The sequence below is a fragment of the Taudactylus pleione genome, unplaced genomic scaffold, assembly GCF_031769625.1.
Source record: "Taudactylus pleione unplaced genomic scaffold, aTauple2 ptg000317l, whole genome shotgun sequence".
In the NCBI taxonomy this organism is placed as follows: Eukaryota; Metazoa; Chordata; class Amphibia; order Anura; family Myobatrachidae; genus Taudactylus; species Taudactylus pleione.
Genome location: NW_028284718.1, coordinates 5,232,697 through 5,255,614, shown reverse-complemented (window position 1 = coordinate 5,255,614; position 22,918 = coordinate 5,232,697). Strand labels below are relative to the sequence as shown.

Here is a 22,918-nt window from a genome sequence, read left to right as displayed (position 1 = left end):
ATTACAAATAATTTTAGCAGTTTGACAAAAAACAAAATTCAATTGTGCAAATAAGTAAATCCAATCAATTTTGTGAGTTTTTAAAAAATAATATTCATTTGAAGATTTTACTCAGGAAAATGTATTCAATAAGATAATGGAACTATGTCAAAGAATCTGAAAATTTGGGCTCGTCCATGATTTGAACCTGGGACCTCTCACATTCTAAGCGAGAATCTTAACCCTAGACCAACAAGCCACCTACCTGAACATTTTTCTATTGATTTTTCAATTGATTTAATGAAAATAGCTTTTTGTTTTTAAAAACACCATATACATTTATGTAAAAATGAATTTGTAGAATAAATAAAATATTTCCTTATGGTCCAGTAGATAGTTTTCTAAGTATGCATATAGGAAAAGTGCAGGGACAAGATTTGTGAGTGCCTCCAGAGTTTGGACTTCTCTCATGGACAAAGCTAAAGACTTGTCATATGCAATGTACAAATCATGCTTCCAGACACAGAAGAAAGGCAAAAGAAAACCTTGCAATTTCATTTTTGAACTTTTTGTGTTTCAAAATGAGACTATTCTTTTAAAACATTCAAAGCTATCTAGACAGTAGGGAACCTGCAGGTTTCCTAATATTCTACAATACAGTTGAAATTTGAATAAGTATGCTCTTATTTTTAGAACAACTAAAATGTTTCCGTAAGATTCTATTGATAGTTTTCTTTGTGTGCTTATTTGGAAAGTGCAGTGACAAGATTTAAAAATGGCTACAGAGTTTGGACTTGTCTGATCGATAAAACCCAAGACTTGTCAAAAGCTATGTGTAAATCATGCATAAATAGAAGAAAGGCAATTGAAAAATGATGAAGGCAAGATTCATAAGTATGTACAAATTCTATTGGGAGTATGGCAAAAACAAAACTCAGTTGATGCTATTAACTTAGCCAATTGAGAAAATCAGATATATATAAACCATGAGAGGGGTATAAAAACGAAATAGAGGGGTCGTCCGGGATTTGAACCCGGGACCTCTCGCACCCAAAGCGAGAATCATACCCCTACACTAACGAGCCAACTGAAACAAGTCTGTTTTATTTGATTTCTTAACTATTTTATGTGAAAATGGTGTTCTTTTAAAGCAGTCACTAATGTATACAAGGAGGAAAAATTAGCATAAATAAAATATTTCCTAATAGTCAATATTTTTCTAAGTATACTTGCTTGGAAATTGCTGTGCAAAGTTTTATGATGCCCAGCAGAGTTTTTCTGATGGATAAAACCCAAGACATGTCACATGCTATGTTCAGATAAGTACTTACAAATAATTTTAGCAGTTTGACAAAAAAAAAATTCAATTGTGCAAATAAGTAAATCCAATCTATTTTGAGAGTTTTGAAAAAACAATATTCAGTTGAAATTCACTCTGGAAATTGACTTCAATAAGATAAAGGAACCATGTCAAAGAATCTAAAAATTTGGGCTCGTCCGGGATTTGAACCCGTGACCTCTCGCACCCAAAGTGAGAATGATAGAGTCATCAAATAAGCATGTTTTATTTGATTTCTTTACTGTTTTTATGTGAAAATTTTATTATTTTAAAGCAGTCACTAATGTATACAAGGTGGAAATAATAGCATAAATAAAATATTTCCTAATAGTCAATATTTTTCTAACTATACTTGCTTGGAAATTGCTGTGCAAAGTTTTATGATGCCCAGCAGAGTTTTTCTGATGGATAAAACCCAAGATATGTCACATGCTATGTTCAGATAAGTACTTACAAATAATTTTAGCAGTTTGACAAAAAACAAAATTTAATTGTGCAAATAAGTAAATCCAATCTATTTTGAGAGTTTTGAAAAAACAATATTCAGTTGAAATTCACTCTGGAAATTGACTTCAATAAGATAATGGAACCATGTCAAAGAATCTAAAAATTTGGGCATGTCCGGGATTTGAACCCATGACCTCTCGCACCCAAAGTGAGAATGATAGAGTCATCAAGTAAGCATGTTTTATTTGATTTCTTAACTGTTTTTATGTGAAAATTGTATTATTTTAAAGCAGTCACTAATGTATACAAGGTGGAAATATTAGCATAAATAAAATATTTCCTAATAGTCAATATTTTTCTAAGTATACTTGCTTGGAAATTGCTGTGCAAAGTTTTATGATGCCCAGCAGAGTATTTCTGATGGATAAAACCCAAGACATGTCACATGCTATGTGCAGGTAAGTAATTACAAATAATTTTAGCAGTTTGACAAAAAACAAAATTCAATTGTGCAAATAAGTAAATCCAATCTATTTTGAGAGTTTTGAAAAAACAATATTCAGTTGAAATTCACTCTGGAAATTGACTTCAATAAGATAATGGAACCATGTCAAAGAATCTAAAAATTTGGGCTCGTCCGGGATTTGAACCCGTGACCTCTCGCACCCAAAGTGAGAATGATAAAGTCATCAAGTAAGCATGTTTTATTTGATTTCTTAACTGTTTTTATGTGAAAATTGTATTATTTTAAAGCAGTCACTAATGTATACAAGGTGGAAATATTAGCATAAATAAAATATTTCCTAATAGTCAATATTTTTCTAAGTATACTTGCTTGGAAATTGCTGTGCAAAGTTTTATGATGCCCAGCAGAGTTTTTCTGACGGATAAAACCCAAGACATGTCACATGCTATGTGCAGGTAAGTAATTACAAATAATTTTAGCAGTTTGACAAAAAACAAAATTCAATTGTGCAAATAAGTATATCCAATCTATTTTGTGAGTTTTTAAAAAATAATATTCAATTGAAGAATTTACTCAGGAAATTGACTTCAATAAGATAATGGAACTATGTAAAAGAATCTGAAAATTTGGGCTCGTCCATGATTTGAACCTGGGACCTCTCACACCCTAAGCGAGAATCTTAACCCTAGACCAACAAGCCACATACCTGGACATTTTTCTATTGATTTTTCAATTGATTTAATGAAAATAGCTTTTTTTTTTTTAAAAACACCATATACATTTATGTAAAAATGAATTTGTAGAATTAATAAAATATTTCCTTATGGTCCAGTAGATAGTTTTCTAAGTGTGCATATAGGAAAAGTGCAGGGACAAGATTTGTGAGTGCCTCCAGAGTTTGGACTTCTCTCATGGATGAAGCTAAAGACTTGTCATATGCAATGTACAAATCATGCTTCCAGACACAGAAGAAAGGCAAAAGAAAACCTTTCAATTTCATTTTTGAACTTTTTGTGTTTCAAAATGAGACTATTCTTTTAAAACATTCAAAGCTATCTAGACAGTAGGGAACCTGCAGTTTTCCTAATATAACACAATACAGTTGAAATTTGAATAAGTATGCTCTTATTTTTAGAACAACTAAAATGTTTCCGTAAGATTCTATTGATAGTTTTCTTTGTGTGCTTATTTGGAAAGTGCAGTGACAAGATTTAAAAATGGCTACAGAGTTTGGACTTGTCTGATCGATAAAACCCAAGACTTGTCAAAAGCTATGTGTAAATCATGCATAAATAGAAGAAAGGCAATTGAAAAATGATGAAGGCAAGATTCATAAGTATGTACAAATTCTATTGGGAGTATGGCAAAAACAAAACTCAGTTGATGCTATTAACTTAGCCAATTGAGAAAATCTGATATATATAAACCATGAGAAGCACCGTAAAAAAGAAATAGAGGGCTCGTCCGGGATTTGAACCCGGGACCTCTCGCACCCAAAGCGAGAATAATACCCCTAGACTAACGAGCCAACTGAAACAAGTCTGTTTTATTTGAATTCTTAACTATTTTATGTGAAAATGGTGTTCTTTTAAAGCAGTCACTAATGTATACAAGGAGGAAAAATTAGCATAAATAAAATATTTCCTAATAGTCAATATTTTTCTAAGTATACTTGCTTGGAAATTGCTGTGCAAAGTTTTATGATGCCCAGCAGAGTTTTTCTGATAGATAAACCCAAGACATGTCACATGCTATGTTCAGATAAGTACTTACAAATAGTTTTAGCAGTTTGACAAAAAACAAAATTCAATTGTGCAAATAAGTAAATCCAATCTATTTTGAGAGTTTTGAAAAAACAATATTCAGTTGAAATTCACTCTGGAAATTGACTTCAATAAGATAATGGAACCATGTCAAAGAATCTAAAAATTTGGGCTCGTCCGGGATTTGAACCCGTGACCTCTCGCACCCAAAGTGAGAATGATAGAGTCATCAAAAGCATGTTTTATTTGATTTCTTAACTGTTTTTATGTGAAAATTGTATTATTGTAAAGCAGTCACTAATGTATACAAGGTGGAAATAATAGCATAAATAAAATATTTCCTAATAGTCAATATTTTTCTAAGTATACTTGCTTGGAAATTGCTGTGCAAAGTTTTATGATGCCCAGCAGAGTATTTCTGATGGATAAAACACAAGACATGTCACATGCTATGTGTATGTAAGTAATTACAAATAATTTTAGCAGTTTGACAAAAAACAAAATTCAATTGTGCAAATAAGTAAATCCAATCTATTTTGAGAGTTTTGAAAAAACAATATTCAGTTGAAATTCACTCTGGAAATTGACTTCAATAAGATAATGGAACCATGGCAAAGAATCTAAAAATTTGGGCTCGTCCGGGATTTGAACCCGTGACCTCTCGCACCCAAAGTGAGAATGATAGAGTCATCAAGTAAGCATGTTTTATTTGATTTTTAACTGTTTTTATGTGAAAATTGTATTATTTTAAAGCAGTCACTAATGTATACAAGGTGGAAATATTAGCTTAAATAAAATATTTCCTAATAGTCAATATTTTTCTAAGTATACTTGCTTGGAAATTGCTGTGCAAAGTTTTATGATGCCCAGCAGAGTTTTTCTGATGGATAAAACCCAAGACATGTCACATGCTATGTGCAGGTAAGTAATTACAAATAATTTTAGCAGTTTGACAAAAAACAAAATTCAATTGTGCAAATAAGTAAATCCAATCTATTTTGTGAGTTTTTAAAAAATAATATTCAATTGAAGATTTTACTCAGGAAATTGACTTCAATAAGATAATGAAACTAAGTCAAAGAATCTGAAAAATTGGGCTCGTCCATGATTTGAACATGGGACCTCTCACACCCTAAGCGAGAATCTTAACCCTAGACCAACAAGCCACCTACCTGAACATTTTTCTATTGATTTTTCAATTGATTTAAAGAAAATAGCTTTTTGTTTTTAAAAACACCATATACATTTATGTAAAAATGAATTTGTAGAATAAATAAAATATTTCCTTATGGTCCAGTAGATAGTTTTCTAAGTATGCATATAGGAAAAGTGCAGGGACAAGATTTGTGAGTGCCTACAGAGTTTGGACTTCTTTCATGGACGAAGCTAAAGACTTGTCATATGCAATGTACAAATCATGCTTCCAGACAAAGAAGAAAGGCAAAAGAAAACCTTGCAATTTCATTTTTGAACTTTTTGTGTTTCAAAATGAGACTATTCTTTTAAAACATTCAAAGCTATCTAGACAGTAGGGAACCTGCAGGTTTCCTAATATTCTACAATACAGTTGAAATTTGAATAAGTATGCTCTTATTTTTAGAACAACTAAAATGTTTCCGTAAGATTCTATTGATAGTTTTCTTTGTGTGCTTATTTGGAAAGTGCAGTGACAAGATTTAAAAATGGCTACAGAGTTTGGACTTGTCTGATCGATAAAACCCAAGACTTGTCAAAAGCTATGTGTAAATCATGCATAAATAGAAGAAAGGCAATTGAAAAATGATGAAGGCAAGATTCATAAGTATGTACAAATTCTATTGGGAGTATGGCAAAAACAAAACTCAGTTGATGCTATTAACTTAGCCAATTGAGAAAATCAGATAAATATAATCCATGAGAAGCACCATAAAAACGAAATAGAGGGGTCGTCCGGGATTTGAACCTGGGACCTCTCACACCCAAAGCGAGAATCATACCCCTAGACTAACGAGCCAACTGAAACAAGTCTGTTTTATTTGATTTCTTAACTATTTTATGTGAAAATGGTGTTCTTTTAAAGCAGTCACTAATGTATACAAGGAGGAAAAATTAGCATAAATAAAATATTTCCTAATAGTCAATATTTTTCTAAGTATACTTGCTTGGAAATTGCTGTGCAAAGTTTTATGATGCCCAGCAGAGTTTTTCTGATGGATATATCCCAAGACATGTCACATGCTATGTTCAGATAAGTACTTACAAATAATTTTAGCAGTTTGACAAAAAACAAAATTCAATTGTGCAAATAAGTAAATCCAATCTATTTTGAGAGTTTTGAAAAAACAATATTCAGTTGAAATTCACTCTGGAAATTGACTTCAATAAGATAATGGAACCATGTCAAAGAATCTAAACATTTGGGCTCGTCCGGGATTTGAACACGTGAACTCTCGCACCCAAAGTGAGAATGATAGAGTCATCAAATAAGCATGTTTTATTTGATTTCTTTACTGTTTTTATGTGAAAATTGTATTATTTTAAAGCAGTCACTAATGTATACAAGGTGGAAATAATAGCATAAATAAAATATTTCCTAATAGTCAATATTTTTCTAAGTATACTTGCTTGGAAATTGCTGTGCAAAGTTTTATGATGCCCAGCAGAGTTTTTCTGATGGATAAAACCCAAGATATGTCACATGCTATGTTCAGATAAGTACTTACAAATAATTTTAGCAGTTTGACAAAAAACAAAATTTAATTGTGCAAATAAGTAAATCCAATCTATTTTGAGAGTTTTGAAAAACAATATTCAGTTGAAATTCACTCTGGAAATTGACTTCAATAAGATAATGGAACCATGTCAAAGAATCTAAAAATTTGGGCACGTCCGGGAGTTGAACCCATGACCTCTCGCACCCAAAGTGAGAATGATAGAGTCATCAAGTAAGCATGTTTTATTTGATTTCTTAACTGTTTTTATGTGAAAATTGTATTATTTTAAAGCAGTCACTAATGTATACAAGGTGGAAATATTAGCATAAATAAAATATTTCCTAATAGTCAATATTTTTCTAAGTATATTTGCTTGGAAATTGCTGTGCAAAGTTTTATGATGCCCAGCAGAGTATTTCTGATGGATAAAACCCAAGACATGTCACATGCTATGTGCAGGTAAGTAATTACAAATAATTTTAGCAGTTTGACAAAAAACAAAATTCAATTGTGCAAATAAGTAAATCCAATCTATTTTGAGAGTTTTGAAAAAACAATATTCAGTTGAAATTCACTCTGGAAATTTACTTCAATAAGATAATGGAACCATGTCAAAGAATCTAAAAATTTGGGCTCGTCCGGGATTTGAACCCGTGACCTCTCGCACCCAAAGTGAGAATGATAGAGTCATCAAGTAAGCATGTTTTATTTGATTTCTTAACTGTTTTTATGTGAAAATTGTATTATTTTAAAGCAGTCACTAATGTATACAAGGTGGAAATATTAGCATAAATAAAATATTTCCTAATAGTCAATATTTTTCTAAGTATAGTTGCTTGGAAATTGCTGTGCAAAGTTTTATGATGCCCAGCAGAGTTTTTCTGATGGATAAAACCCAAGACATGTCACATGCTATGTGCAGGTAAGTAATTACAAATAATTTTAGCCGTTTGACAAAAAACAAAATTCAATTGTGCAAATAAGTAAATCCAATCTATTTTGTGAGTTTTTAAAAAATAATATTCAATTGAAGATTTTACTCAGGAAATTGACTTCAATAAGATAATGAAACTAAGTCAAAGAATCTGAAAAATTGGGCTCGTCCATGATTTGAACATGGGACCTCTCACACCCTAAGCGAGAATCTTAACCCTAGACCAACAAGCCACCTACCTGAACATTTTTCTATTGATTTTTCAATTGATTTAAAGAAAATAGCTTTTTGTTTTTAAAAACACCATATACATTTATGTAAAAATGAATTTGTAGAATAAATAAAATATTTCCTTATGGTCCAGTAGATAGTTTTCTAAGTATGCATATAGGAAAAGTGCAGGGACAAGATTTGTGAGTGCCTACAGAGTTTGGACTTCTTTCATGGACGAAGCTAAAGACTTGTCATATGCAATGTACAAATCATGCTTCCAGACAAAGAAGAAAGGCAAAAGAAAACCTTGCAATTTCATTTTTGAACTTTTTGTGTTTCAAAATGAGACTATTCTTTTAAAACATTCAAAGCTATCTAGACAGTAGGGAACCTGCAGGTTTCCTAATATTCTACAATACAGTTGAAATTTGAATAAGTATGCTCTTATTTTTAGAACAACTAAAATGTTTCCGTAAGATTCTATTGATAGTTTTCTTTGTGTGCTTATTTGGAAAGTGCAGTGACAAGATTTAAAAATGGCTACAGAGTTTGGACTTGTCTGATCGATAAAACCCAAGACTTGTCAAAAGCTATGTGTAAATCATGCATAAATAGAAGAAAGGCAATTGAAAAATGATGAAGGCAAGATTCATAAGTATGTACAAATTCTATTGGGAGTATGGCAAAAACAAAACTCAGTTGATGCTATTAACTTAGCCAATTGAGAAAATCAGATAAATATAATCCATGAGAAGCACCATAAAAACGAAATAGAGGGGTCGTCCGGGATTTGAACCTGGGACCTCTCACACCCAAAGCGAGAATCATACCCCTAGACTAACGAGCCAACTGAAACAAGTCTGTTTTATTTGATTTCTTAACTATTTTATGTGAAAATGGTGTTCTTTTAAAGCAGTCACTAATGTATACAAGGAGGAAAAATTAGCATAAATAAAATATTTCCTAATAGTCAATATTTTTCTAAGTATACTTGCTTGGAAATTGCTGTGCAAAGTTTTATGATGCCCAGCAGAGTTTTTCTGATGGATATATCCCAAGACATGTCACATGCTATGTTCAGATAAGTACTTACAAATAATTTTAGCAGTTTGACAAAAAACAAAATTCAATTGTGCAAATAAGTAAATCCAATCTATTTTGAGAGTTTTGAAAAAACAATATTCAGTTGAAATTCACTCTGGAAATTGACTTCAATAAGATAATGGAACCATGTCAAAGAATCTAAACATTTGGGCTCGTCCGGGATTTGAACACGTGAACTCTCGCACCCAAAGTGAGAATGATAGAGTCATCAAATAAGCATGTTTTATTTGATTTCTTTACTGTTTTTATGTGAAAATTGTATTATTTTAAAGCAGTCACTAATGTATACAAGGTGGAAATAATAGCATAAATAAAATATTTCCTAATAGTCAATATTTTTCTAAGTATACTTGCTTGGAAATTGCTGTGCAAAGTTTTATGATGCCCAGCAGAGTTTTTCTGATGGATAAAACCCAAGATATGTCACATGCTATGTTCAGATAAGTACTTACAAATAATTTTAGCAGTTTGACAAAAAACAAAATTTAATTGTGCAAATAAGTAAATCCAATCTATTTTGAGAGTTTTGAAAAACAATATTCAGTTGAAATTCACTCTGGAAATTGACTTCAATAAGATAATGGAACCATGTCAAAGAATCTAAAAATTTGGGCACGTCCGGGAGTTGAACCCATGACCTCTCGCACCCAAAGTGAGAATGATAGAGTCATCAAGTAAGCATGTTTTATTTGATTTCTTAACTGTTTTTATGTGAAAATTGTATTATTTTAAAGCAGTCACTAATGTATACAAGGTGGAAATATTAGCATAAATAAAATATTTCCTAATAGTCAATATTTTTCTAAGTATATTTGCTTGGAAATTGCTGTGCAAAGTTTTATGATGCCCAGCAGAGTATTTCTGATGGATAAAACCCAAGACATGTCACATGCTATGTGCAGGTAAGTAATTACAAATAATTTTAGCAGTTTGACAAAAAACAAAATTCAATTGTGCAAATAAGTAAATCCAATCTATTTTGAGAGTTTTAAAAAAACAATATTCAGTTGAAATTCACTCTGGAAATTGACTTCAATAAGATAATGGAACCATGTCAAAGAATCTAAAAATTTGGTCTCGTCCGGGATTTGAACCCGTGACCTCTCGCACCCAAAGTGAGAATGATAGAGTCATCAAGTAAGCATGTTTTATTTGATTTCTTAACAGTTTTTATGTGAAAATTGTATTATTTTAAAGCAGTCACTAATGTATACAAGGTGGAAATATTAGCATAAATAAAATATTTCCTAATAGTCAATATTTTTCTAAGTATAGTTGCTTGGAAATTGCTGTGCAAAGTTTTATGATGCCCAGCAGAGTTTTTCTGACGGATAAAACCCAAGACATGTCACATGCTATGTGCAGGTAAGTAATTACAAATAATTTTAGCAGTTTGACAAAAAACAAAATTCAATTGTGCAAATAAGTATATCCAATCTATTTTGTGAGTTTTTAAAAAATAATATTCAATTGAAGAATTTACTCAGGAAATTGACTTCAATAAGATAATGGAACTATGTAAAAGAATCTGAAAATTTGGGCTCGTCCATGATTTGAACCTGGGACCTCTCACACCCTAAGCGAGAATCTTAACCCTAGACCAACAAGCCACATACCTGAACATTTTTCTATTGATTTTTCAATTGATTTAATGAAAATAGCTTTTTGTTTTTAAAAACACCATATACATTTATGTAAAAATGAATTTGTAGAATAAATAAAATATTTCCTTATGGTCCAGTAGATAGTTTTCTAAGTATGCATATAGGAAAAGTGCAGGGACAAGATTTGTGAGTGCCTACAGAGTTTGGACTTCTCTCATGGACAAAGCAAAATACTTGTCATATGCAATGTACAAATCATGCTTCCAGACACAGAAGAAAGGCAAAAGAAAACCTTGCAATTTCATTTTTGAACTTTTTGTGTTTCAAAATGAGACTATTCTTTTAAAACATTCAAAGCTATCTAGACAGTAGGGAACCTGCAGGTTTCCTAATATTCTACAATACAGTTGAAATTTGAATAAGTATGCTCTTATTTTTAGAACAACTAAAATGTTTCCGTAAGATTCTATTGATAGTTTTCTTTGTGTGCTTATTTGGAAAGTGCAGTGACAAGATTTAAAAATGGCTACAGAGTTTGGACTTGTCTGATCGATAAAACCCAAGACTTGTCAAAAGCTATGTGTAAATCATGCATAAATAGAAGAAAGGCAATTGAAAAATGATGAAGGCAAGATTCATAAGTATGTACAAATTCTATTGGGAGTATGGCAAAAACAAAACTCAGTTGATGCTATTAACTTAGCCAATTGAGAAAATCAGATATATATAAACCATGAGATGCACCGTAAAAAAGAAATAGAGGGCTCGTCCGGGATTTGAACCCGGGACCTCTCGCACCCAAAGCGAGAATCATACCCCTAGACTAACGAGCCAACTGAAACAGGTCTGTTTTATTTGATTTCTTAACTATTTTTTGTGAAAATGGTATTCTTTTAAAGCAGTCACTAATGTATACAAGGAGGAAAAATTAGCATAAATAAAATATTTCCTAATAGTCAATATTTTTCTAAGTATACTTGCTTGGAAATTGCTGTGCAAAGTTTTATGATGCCCAGCAGAGTTTTTCTGATGGATATATCCCAAGACATGTCACATGCTATGTTCAGATAAGTACTTACAAATAATTTTAGCAGTTTGACAAAAAACAAAATTCAATTGTGCAAATAAGTAAATCCAATCTATTTTGAGAGTTTTGAAAAAACAATATTCAGTTGAAATTCACTCTGGAAATTGACTTCAATAAGATAATGGAACCATGTCAAAGAATCTAAAAATTTGGGCTCGTCCGGGATTTGAACCCGTGACCTCTCGCACCCAAAGTGAGAATGATAGAGTCATCAAGTAAGCATGTTTTATTTGATTTCTTAACTGTTTTTATGTGAAAATTGTATTATTTTAAAGCAGTCACTAATGTATACAAGGTGGAAATATTAGCATAAATAAAATATTTCCTAATAGTCAATATTTTTCTAAGTATAGTTGCTTGGAAATTGCTGTGCAAAGTTTTATGATGCCCAGCAGAGTTTTTCTGATGGATAAAACCCAAGACATGTCACATGCTATGTGCAGGTAAGTAATTACAAATAATTTTAGCCGTTTGACAAAAAACAAAATTCAATTGTGCAAATAAGTAAATCCAATCTATTTTGTGAGTTTTTAAAAAATAATATTCAATTGAAGATTTTACTCAGGAAATTGACTTCAATAAGATAATGAAACTAAGTCAAAGAATCTGAAAAATTGGGCTCGTCCATGATTTGAACATGGGACCTCTCACACCCTAAGCGAGAATCTTAACCCTAGACCAACAAGCCACCTACCTGAACATTTTTCTATTGATTTTTCAATTGATTTAAAGAAAATAGCTTTTTGTTTTTAAAAACACCATATACATTTATGTAAAAATGAATTTGTAGAATAAATAAAATATTTCCTTATGGTCCAGTAGATAGTTTTCTAAGTATGCATATAGGAAAAGTGCAGGGACAAGATTTGTGAGTGCCTACAGAGTTTGGACTTCTTTCATGGACGAAGCTAAAGACTTGTCATATGCAATGTACAAATCATGCTTCCAGACAAAGAAGAAAGGCAAAAGAAAACCTTGCAATTTCATTTTTGAACTTTTTGTGTTTCAAAATGAGACTATTCTTTTAAAACATTCAAAGCTATCTAGACAGTAGGGAACCTGCAGGTTTCCTAATATTCTACAATACAGTTGAAATTTGAATAAGTATGCTCTTATTTTTAGAACAACTAAAATGTTTCCGTAAGATTCTATTGATAGTTTTCTTTGTGTGCTTATTTGGAAAGTGCAGTGACAAGATTTAAAAATGGCTACAGAGTTTGGACTTGTCTGATCGATAAAACCCAAGACTTGTCAAAAGCTATGTGTAAATCATGCATAAATAGAAGAAAGGCAATTGAAAAATGATGAAGGCAAGATTCATAAGTATGTACAAATTCTATTGGGAGTATGGCAAAAACAAAACTCAGTTGATGCTATTAACTTAGCCAATTGAGAAAATCAGATAAATATAATCCATGAGAAGCACCATAAAAACGAAATAGAGGGGTCGTCCGGGATTTGAACCTGGGACCTCTCACACCCAAAGCGAGAATCATACCCCTAGACTAACGAGCCAACTGAAACAAGTCTGTTTTATTTGATTTCTTAACTATTTTATGTGAAAATGGTGTTCTTTTAAAGCAGTCACTAATGTATACAAGGAGGAAAAATTAGCATAAATAAAATATTTCCTAATAGTCAATATTTTTCTAAGTATACTTGCTTGGAAATTGCTGTGCAAAGTTTTATGATGCCCAGCAGAGTTTTTCTGATGGATATATCCCAAGACATGTCACATGCTATGTTCAGATAAGTACTTACAAATAATTTTAGCAGTTTGACAAAAAACAAAATTCAATTGTGCAAATAAGTAAATCCAATCTATTTTGAGAGTTTTGAAAAAACAATATTCAGTTGAAATTCACTCTGGAAATTGACTTCAATAAGATAATGGAACCATGTCAAAGAATCTAAACATTTGGGCTCGTCCGGGATTTGAACACGTGAACTCTCGCACCCAAAGTGAGAATGATAGAGTCATCAAATAAGCATGTTTTATTTGATTTCTTTACTGTTTTTATGTGAAAATTGTATTATTTTAAAGCAGTCACTAATGTATACAAGGTGGAAATAATAGCATAAATAAAATATTTCCTAATAGTCAATATTTTTCTAAGTATACTTGCTTGGAAATTGCTGTGCAAAGTTTTATGATGCCCAGCAGAGTTTTTCTGATGGATAAAACCCAAGATATGTCACATGCTATGTTCAGATAAGTACTTACAAATAATTTTAGCAGTTTGACAAAAAACAAAATTTAATTGTGCAAATAAGTAAATCCAATCTATTTTGAGAGTTTTGAAAAACAATATTCAGTTGAAATTCACTCTGGAAATTGACTTCAATAAGATAATGGAACCATGTCAAAGAATCTAAAAATTTGGGCACGTCCGGGAGTTGAACCCATGACCTCTCGCACCCAAAGTGAGAATGATAGAGTCATCAAGTAAGCATGTTTTATTTGATTTCTTAACTGTTTTTATGTGAAAATTGTATTATTTTAAAGCAGTCACTAATGTATACAAGGTGGAAATATTAGCATAAATAAAATATTTCCTAATAGTCAATATTTTTCTAAGTATATTTGCTTGGAAATTGCTGTGCAAAGTTTTATGATGCCCAGCAGAGTATTTCTGATGGATAAAACCCAAGACATGTCACATGCTATGTGCAGGTAAGTAATTACAAATAATTTTAGCAGTTTGACAAAAAACAAAATTCAATTGTGCAAATAAGTAAATCCAATCTATTTTGAGAGTTTTAAAAAAACAATATTCAGTTGAAATTCACTCTGGAAATTGACTTCAATAAGATAATGGAACCATGTCAAAGAATCTAAAAATTTGGTCTCGTCCGGGATTTGAACCCGTGACCTCTCGCACCCAAAGTGAGAATGATAGAGTCATCAAGTAAGCATGTTTTATTTGATTTCTTAACAGTTTTTATGTGAAAATTGTATTATTTTAAAGCAGTCACTAATGTATACAAGGTGGAAATATTAGCATAAATAAAATATTTCCTAATAGTCAATATTTTTCTAAGTATAGTTGCTTGGAAATTGCTGTGCAAAGTTTTATGATGCCCAGCAGAGTTTTTCTGACGGATAAAACCCAAGACATGTCACATGCTATGTGCAGGTAAGTAATTACAAATAATTTTAGCAGTTTGACAAAAAACAAAATTCAATTGTGCAAATAAGTATATCCAATCTATTTTGTGAGTTTTTAAAAAATAATATTCAATTGAAGAATTTACTCAGGAAATTGACTTCAATAAGATAATGGAACTATGTAAAAGAATCTGAAAATTTGGGCTCGTCCATGATTTGAACCTGGGACCTCTCACACCCTAAGCGAGAATCTTAACCCTAGACCAACAAGCCACATACCTGAACATTTTTCTATTGATTTTTCAATTGATTTAATGAAAATAGCTTTTTGTTTTTAAAAACACCATATACATTTATGTAAAAATGAATTTGTAGAATAAATAAAATATTTCCTTATGGTCCAGTAGATAGTTTTCTAAGTATGCATATAGGAAAAGTGCAGGGACAAGATTTGTGAGTGCCTACAGAGTTTGGACTTCTCTCATGGACAAAGCAAAATACTTGTCATATGCAATGTACAAATCATGCTTCCAGACACAGAAGAAAGGCAAAAGAAAACCTTGCAATTTCATTTTTGAACTTTTTGTGTTTCAAAATGAGACTATTCTTTTAAAACATTCAAAGCTATCTAGACAGTAGGGAACCTGCAGGTTTCCTAATATTCTACAATACAGTTGAAATTTGAATAAGTATGCTCTTATTTTTAGAACAACTAAAATGTTTCCGTAAGATTCTATTGATAGTTTTCTTTGTGTGCTTATTTGGAAAGTGCAGTGACAAGATTTAAAAATGGCTACAGAGTTTGGACTTGTCTGATCGATAAAACCCAAGACTTGTCAAAAGCTATGTGTAAATCATGCATAAATAGAAGAAAGGCAATTGAAAAATGATGAAGGCAAGATTCATAAGTATGTACAAATTCTATTGGGAGTATGGCAAAAACAAAACTCAGTTGATGCTATTAACTTAGCCAATTGAGAAAATCAGATATATATAAACCATGAGATGCACCGTAAAAAAGAAATAGAGGGCTCGTCCGGGATTTGAACCCGGGACCTCTCGCACCCAAAGCGAGAATCATACCCCTAGACTAACGAGCCAACTGAAACAGGTCTGTTTTATTTGATTTCTTAACTATTTTTTGTGAAAATGGTATTCTTTTAAAGCAGTCACTAATGTATACAAGGAGGAAAAATTAGCATAAATAAAATATTTCCTAATAGTCAATATTTTTCTAAGTATACTTGCTTGGAAATTGCTGTGCAAAGTTTTATGATGCCCAGCAGAGTTTTTCTGATGGATATATCCCAAGACATGTCACATGCTATGTTCAGATAAGTACTTACAAATAATTTTAGCAGTTTGACAAAAAACAAAATTCAATTGTGCAAATAAGTAAATCCAATCTATTTTGAGAGTTTTGAAAAAACAATATTCAGTTGAAATTCACTCTGGAAATTGACTTCAATAAGATAATGGAACCATGTCAAAGAATCTAAAAATTTGGGCTCGTCCGGGATTTGAACCCGTGACCTCTCGCACCCAAAGTGAGAATGATAGAGTCATCAAATAAGCATGTTTTATTTGATTTCTTTACTGTTTTTATGTGAAAATTTTATTATTTTAAAGCAGTCACTAATGTATACAAGGTGGAAATAATAGCATAAATAAAATATTTCCTAATAGTCAATATTTTTCTAAGTATACTTGCTTGGAAATTGCTGTGCAAAGTTTTATGATGCCCAGCAGAGTTTTTCTGATGGATAAAACCCAAGATATGTCACATGCTATGTTCAGATAAGTACTTACAAATAATTTTAGCAGTTTGACAAAAAACAAAATTTAATTGTGCAAATAAGTAAATCCAATCTATTTTGAGAGTTTTGAAATACAATATTCAGTTGAAATTCACTCTGGAAATTGACTTCAATAAGATAATGGAACCATGTCAAAGAATCTAAAATTTTGGGCACGTCCGGGAGTTGAACCCATGACCTCTCGCACCCAAAGTGAGAATGATAGAGTCATCAAGTAAGCATGTTTTATTTGATTTCTTAACTGTTTTTATGTGAAAATTGTATTATTTTAAAGCAGTCACTAATGTATACAAGGTGGAAATATTAGCATAAATAAAATATTTCCTAATAGTCAATATTTTTCTAAGTATATTTGCTTGGAAATTGCTGTGCAAAGTTTTATGATGCCCAGCAGAGTATTTCTGATGGATAAAACCCAAGACATGTCACATGCTATGTGCAGGTAAGTAATTACAAATAATTTTAGCAGTTTGACAAAAAACAAAATTCAATTGTGCAAATAAGTAAATCCAATCTATTTTGAGAGTTTTGAAAAAACAATATTCAGTTGAAATTCACTCTGGAAATTGACTTCAATAAGATAATGGAACCATGTCAAAGAATCTAAAAATTTGGGCTCGTCCGGGATTTGAACCCGTGACCTCTCGCACCCAAAGTGAGAATGATAGAGTCATCAAGTAAGCATGTTTTATTTGATTTCTTAACTGTTTTTATGTGAAAATTGTATTATTTTAAAGCAGTCACTAATGTATACAAGGTGGAAATATTAGCATAAATAAAATATTTCCTAATAGTCAATATTTTTCTAAGTATATTTGCTTGGAAATTGCTGTGCAAAGTTTTATGATGCCCAGCAGAGTATTTCTGATGGATAAAACCCAAGACATGTCACATGCTATGTGCAGGTAAGTAATTACAAATAATTTTAGCAGTTTGACAAAATACAAAATTCAATTGTGCAAATAAGTATATCCAATCTATTTTGTGAGTTTTTAAAAAATAATATTCAATTGAAGAATTTACTCAGGAAATTGACTTCAATAAGATAATGGAACTATGTAAAAGAATCTGAAAATTTGGGCTCGTCCATGATTTGAACCTGGGACCTCTCACACCCTAAGCGAGAATCTTAACCCTAGACCAACAAGCCACATACCTGAACATTTTTCTATTGATTTTTCAATTGATTTAATGAAAATAGTTTTTTGTTTTTAAAAACACCATATACATTTATGTAAAAATGAATTTGTAGAATAAATAAAATATTTCCTTATGGTCCAGTAGATAGTTTTCTAAGTATGCATATAGGAAAAGTGCAGGGACAAGATTTGTGAGTGCCTACAGAGTTTGCACTTCTCTCATGGACAAAGCTAAATACTTGTCATATGCAATGTACAAATCATGCTTCCAGACACAGAAGAAAGGCAAAAGAAAACCTTGCAATTTCATTTTTGAACTTTTTGTGTTTCAAAATGAGACTATTCTTTTAAAACATTCAAAGCTATCTAGACAGTAGGGAACCTGCAGGTTTCCTAATATTCTACAATACAGTTGAAATTTGAATAAGTATGCTCTTATTTTTAGAACAACTAAAATGTTTCCGTAAGATTCTATTGATAGTTTTCTTTGTGTGCTTATTTGGAAAGTGCAGTGACAAGATTTAAAAATGGCTACAGAGTTTGGACTTGTCTGATCGATAAAACCCAAGACTTGTCAAAAGCTATGTGTAAATCATGCATAAATAGAAGAAAGGCAATTGAAAAATGATGAAGGCAAGATTCATAAGTATGTACAAATTCTATTGGGAGTATGGCAAAAACAAAACTCAGTTGATGCTATTAACTTAGCCAATTGAGAAAATCAGATATATATAAACCATGAGATGCACCGTAAAAAAGAAATAGAGGGCTCGTCCGGGATTTGAACCCGGGACCTCTCACACCCAAAGCGAGAATCATACCCCTAGACTAACGAGCCAACTGAAGCAAGTCTGTTTTATTTGATTTCTTAACTATTTTATGTTAAAATGGTGTTCTTTTAAAGCAGTCACTAATGTATACAAGGAGGAAAAATTAGCATAAATAAAATATTTCCTAATAGTCAATATTTTTCTAAGTATACTTGCTTGGAAATTGCTGTGCAAAGTTTTATGATGCCCAGCAGAGTTTTTCTGATGGATATATCCCAAGACATGTCACATGCTATGTTCAGATAAGTACTTACAAATAATTTTAGCAGTTTGACAAAAAACAAAATTCAATTGTGCAAATAAGTAAATCCAATCTATTTTGAGAGTTTTGAAAAAACAATATTCAGTTGAAATTCACTCTGGAAATTGACTTCAATAAGATAATGGAACCATGTCAAAGAATCTAAAAAATTGGGCTCGTCCGGGATTTGAACCCGTGACCTCTCGCACCCAAAGTGAGAATGATAGAGTCATCAAATAAGCATGTTTTATTTGATTTCTTTACTGTTTTTATGTGAAAATTTTATTATTTTAAAGCAGTCACTAATGTATACAAGGTGGAAATAATAGCATAAATAAAATATTTCCTAATAGTCAATATTTTTCTAAGTATACTTGCTTGGAAATTGCTGTGCAAAGTTTTATGATGCCCAGCAGAGTTTTTCTGATGGATAAAACCCAAGATATGTCACATGCTATGTTCAGATAAGTACTTACAAATAATTTTAGCAGTTTGACAAAAAACAAAATTTAATTGTGCAAATAAGTAAATCCAATCTATTTTGAGAGTTTTGAAAAACAATATTCAGTTGAAATTCACTCTGGAAATTGACTTCAATAAAATAATGGAACCATGTCAAAGAATCTAAAAATTTGGGCACGTCCGGGAGTTGAACCCATGACCTCTCGCACCCAAAGTGAGAATGATAGAGTCATCAAGTAAGCATGTTTTATTTGATTTCTTAACTGTTTTTATGTGAAAAATGTATTATTTTAAAGCAGTCACTAATGTATACAAGGTGGAAATATTAGCATAAATAAAATATTTCCTAATAGTCAATATTTTTCTAAGTATATTTGCTTGGAAATTGCTGTGCAAAGTTTTATGATGCCCAGCAGAGTAATTCTGATGGATAAAACCCAAGACATGTCACATGCTATGTGCAGGTAAGTAATTACAAATAATTTTAGCAGTTTGACAAAAAACAAAATTCAATTGTGCAAATAAGTAAATCCAATCTATTTTGAGAGTTTTGAAAAAACAATATTCAGTTGAAATTCACTCTGGAAATTGACTTCAATAAGATAATGGAACCATGTCAAAGTATCTAAAAATTTGGGCTCGTCCGGGATTTGAACCCGTGACCTCTCGCACCCAAAGTGAGAATGATAGAGTCATCAAGTAAGCATGTTTTATTTGATTTCTTAACTGTTTTTATGTGAAAATTGTATTATTTTAAAGCAGTCACTAATGTATACAAGGTGGAAATATTAGCATAAATAAAATATTTCCTAATAGTCAATATTTTTCTAAGTATACTTGCTTGGAAATTGCTGTGCAAAGTTTTATGATGCCCAGCAGAGTTTTTCTGATGGATAAAACCCAAGACATGTCACATGCTATGTGCAGGTAAGTAATTACAAATAATTTTAGCAGTTTGACAAAAAACAAAATTCAATTGTGCAAATAAGTATATCCAATCTATTTTGTGAGTTTTTAAAAAATAATATTCAATTGAAGAATTTACTCAGGAAATTGACTTCAATAAGATAATGGAACTATGTAAAAGAATCTGAAAATTTGGGCTCGTCCATGATTTGAACCTGGGACCTCTCACACCCTAAGCGAGAATCTTAACCCTAGACCAACAAGCCACATACATGAACATTTTTCTATTGATTTTTCAATTGATTTAATGAAAATAGCTTTTTGTTTTTAAAAACACCATATACATTTATGTAAAAATGAATTTGTAGAATAAATAAAATATTTCTTTATGGTCCAGTAGATAGTTTTCTAAGTATGCATATAGGAAAAGTGCAGGGACAAGATTTGTGAGTGCCTACAGAGTTTGGACTTCTCTCATGGACAAAGCTAAAGACTTGTCATATGCAATGTACAAATCATGCTTCCAGACACAGAAGAAAGGCAAAAGAAAACCTTGCAATTTCATTTTTGAACTTTTTGTGTTTCAAAATGAGACTATTCTTTTAAAACATTCAAAGCTATCTAGACAGTAGGGAACCTGCAGGTTTCCTAATATTCTACAATACAGTTGAAATTTGAATAAGTATGCTCTTATTTTTAGAACAACTAAAATGTTTCCGTAAGATTCTATTGATAGTTTTCTTTGTGTGCTTATTTGGAAAGTGCAGTGACAAGATTTAAAAATGGCTACAGAGTTTGGACTTGTCTGATCGATAAAACCCAAGACTTGTCAAAAGCTATGTGTAAATCATGCATAAATAGAAGAAAGGCAATTGAAAAATGATGAAGGCAAGATTCATAAGTATGTACAAATTCTATTGGGAGTATGGCAAAAACAAAACTCAGTTGATGCTATTAACTTAGCCAATTGAGAAAATCAGATATATATAAACCATGAGATGCACCGTAAAAAAGAAATAGAGGGCTCGTCCGGGATTTGAACCCGGGACCTCTCGCACCCAAAGCGAGAATCATACCCCTAGACTAACGAGCCAACTGAAACAAGTCTGTTTTATTTGATTTCTTAACTATTTTATGTGAAAATGGTGTTCTTTTAAAGCAGTCACTAATGTATACAAGGAGGAAAAATTAGCATAAATAAAATATTTCCTAATAGTCAATATTTTTCTAAGTATACTTGCTTGGAAATTGCTGTGCAAAGTTTTATGATGCCCAGCAGAGTTTTTCTGATGGATATATCCCAAGACATGTCACATGCTATGTTCAGATAAGTACTTACAAATAATTTTAGCAGTTTGACAAAAAACAAAATTTAATTGTGCAAATAAGTAAATCCAATCTATTTTGAGAGTTTTGAAAAACAATATTCAGTTGAAATTCACTCTGGAAATTGACTTCAATAAGATAATGGAACCATGTCAAAGAATCTAAAAATTTGGGCACATCTGGGAGTTGAACCCATGACCTCTCGCACCCAAAGTGAGAATGATAGAGTCATCAAGTAAGCATGTTTTATTTGATTTCTTAACTGTTTTTATGTGAAAATTGTATTATTTTAAAGCAGTCACTAAAGTATACAAGGTGGAAATATTAGCATAAATAAAATATTTCCTAATAGTCAATATTTTTCTAAGTATATTTGCTTGGAAATTGCTGTGCAAAGTTTTATGATGCCCAGCAGAGTATTTCTGATGGATAAAACCCAAGACATGTCACATGCTATGTGCAGGTAAGTAATTACAAATAATTTTAGCAGTTTGACAAAAAACAAAATTCAATTGTGCAAATAAGTAAATCCAATCTATTTTGAGAGTTTTGAAAAAACAATATTCAGTTGAAATTCACTCTGGAAATTGACTTCAATAAGATAATGGAACCATGTCAAAGAATCTAAAAATTTGGGCTCGTCCGGGATTTGAACCCGTGACCTCTCGCACCCAAAGTGAGAATGATAGAGTCATCAAGTAAGCATGTTTTATTTGATTTCTTAACTGTTTTTATGTGAAAATTGTATTATTTTAAAGCAGTCACTAATGTATACAAGGTGGAAATATTAGCATAAATAAAATATTTCCTAATAGTCAATATTTGTCTAAGTATACTTGCTTGGAAATTGCTGTGCAAAGTTTTATGATGTCCAGCAGAGTTTTTCTGACGGATAAAACCCAAGACATGTCACATGCTATGTGCAGGTAAGTAATTACAAATAATTTTAGCAGTTTGACAAAAAACAAAATTCAATTGTGCAAATAAGTAAATCCAATCTATTTTGAGAGTTTTGAAAAAACAATATTCAGTTGAAATTCACTCTGGAAATTGACTTCAATAAGATAATGGAACCATGTCAAAGAATCTAAAAATTTGGGCTCGTCCGGGATTTGAACCCGTGACCTCTCGCACCCAAAGTGAGAATGATAGAGTCATCAAATAAGCATGTTTTATTTGATTTCTTTACTGTTTTTATGTGAAAATTTTATTATTTTAAAGCAGTCACTAATGTATACAAGGTGGAAATAATAGCATAAATAAAATATTTCCTAATAGTCAATATTTTTCTAAGTATACTTGCTTGGAAATTGCTGTGCAAAGTTTTATGATGCCCAGCAGAGTTTTTCTGATGGATAAAACCCAAGATATGTCACATGCTATGTTCAGATAAGTACTTACAAATAATTTTAGCAGTTTGACAAAAAACAAAATTTAATTGTGCAAATAAGTAAATCCA

At 31.4% G+C, this 22,918-nt stretch overlaps 5 non-coding genes across 5 annotated transcripts; all 5 read right to left on the bottom strand.

Moving 5' to 3' along the window:
- Window positions 1–3,687: 3,687 nt before the first annotated feature.
- On the bottom strand, window positions 3,688–3,759 carry TRNAP-UGG (transfer RNA proline (anticodon UGG)). The gene has a single exon. It is a non-coding gene; the product is annotated as a tRNA-Pro (tRNA).
- A 7,544-nt stretch (window positions 3,760–11,303) lies between these two features.
- On the bottom strand, window positions 11,304–11,375 carry TRNAP-UGG (transfer RNA proline (anticodon UGG)). The gene has a single exon. It is a non-coding gene; the product is annotated as a tRNA-Pro (tRNA).
- A 4,391-nt stretch (window positions 11,376–15,766) lies between these two features.
- TRNAP-UGG (transfer RNA proline (anticodon UGG)) lies at window positions 15,767–15,838 on the bottom strand. The gene has a single exon. It is a non-coding gene; the product is annotated as a tRNA-Pro (tRNA).
- Window positions 15,839–18,460: 2,622 nt separating this feature from the next.
- Window positions 18,461–18,532, bottom strand: TRNAP-UGG (transfer RNA proline (anticodon UGG)). Its single transcript has one exon. It is a non-coding gene; the product is annotated as a tRNA-Pro (tRNA).
- A 2,622-nt stretch (window positions 18,533–21,154) lies between these two features.
- Window positions 21,155–21,226, bottom strand: TRNAP-UGG (transfer RNA proline (anticodon UGG)). Its single transcript has one exon. It is a non-coding gene; the product is annotated as a tRNA-Pro (tRNA).
- Window positions 21,227–22,918: the final 1,692 nt, after the last annotated feature.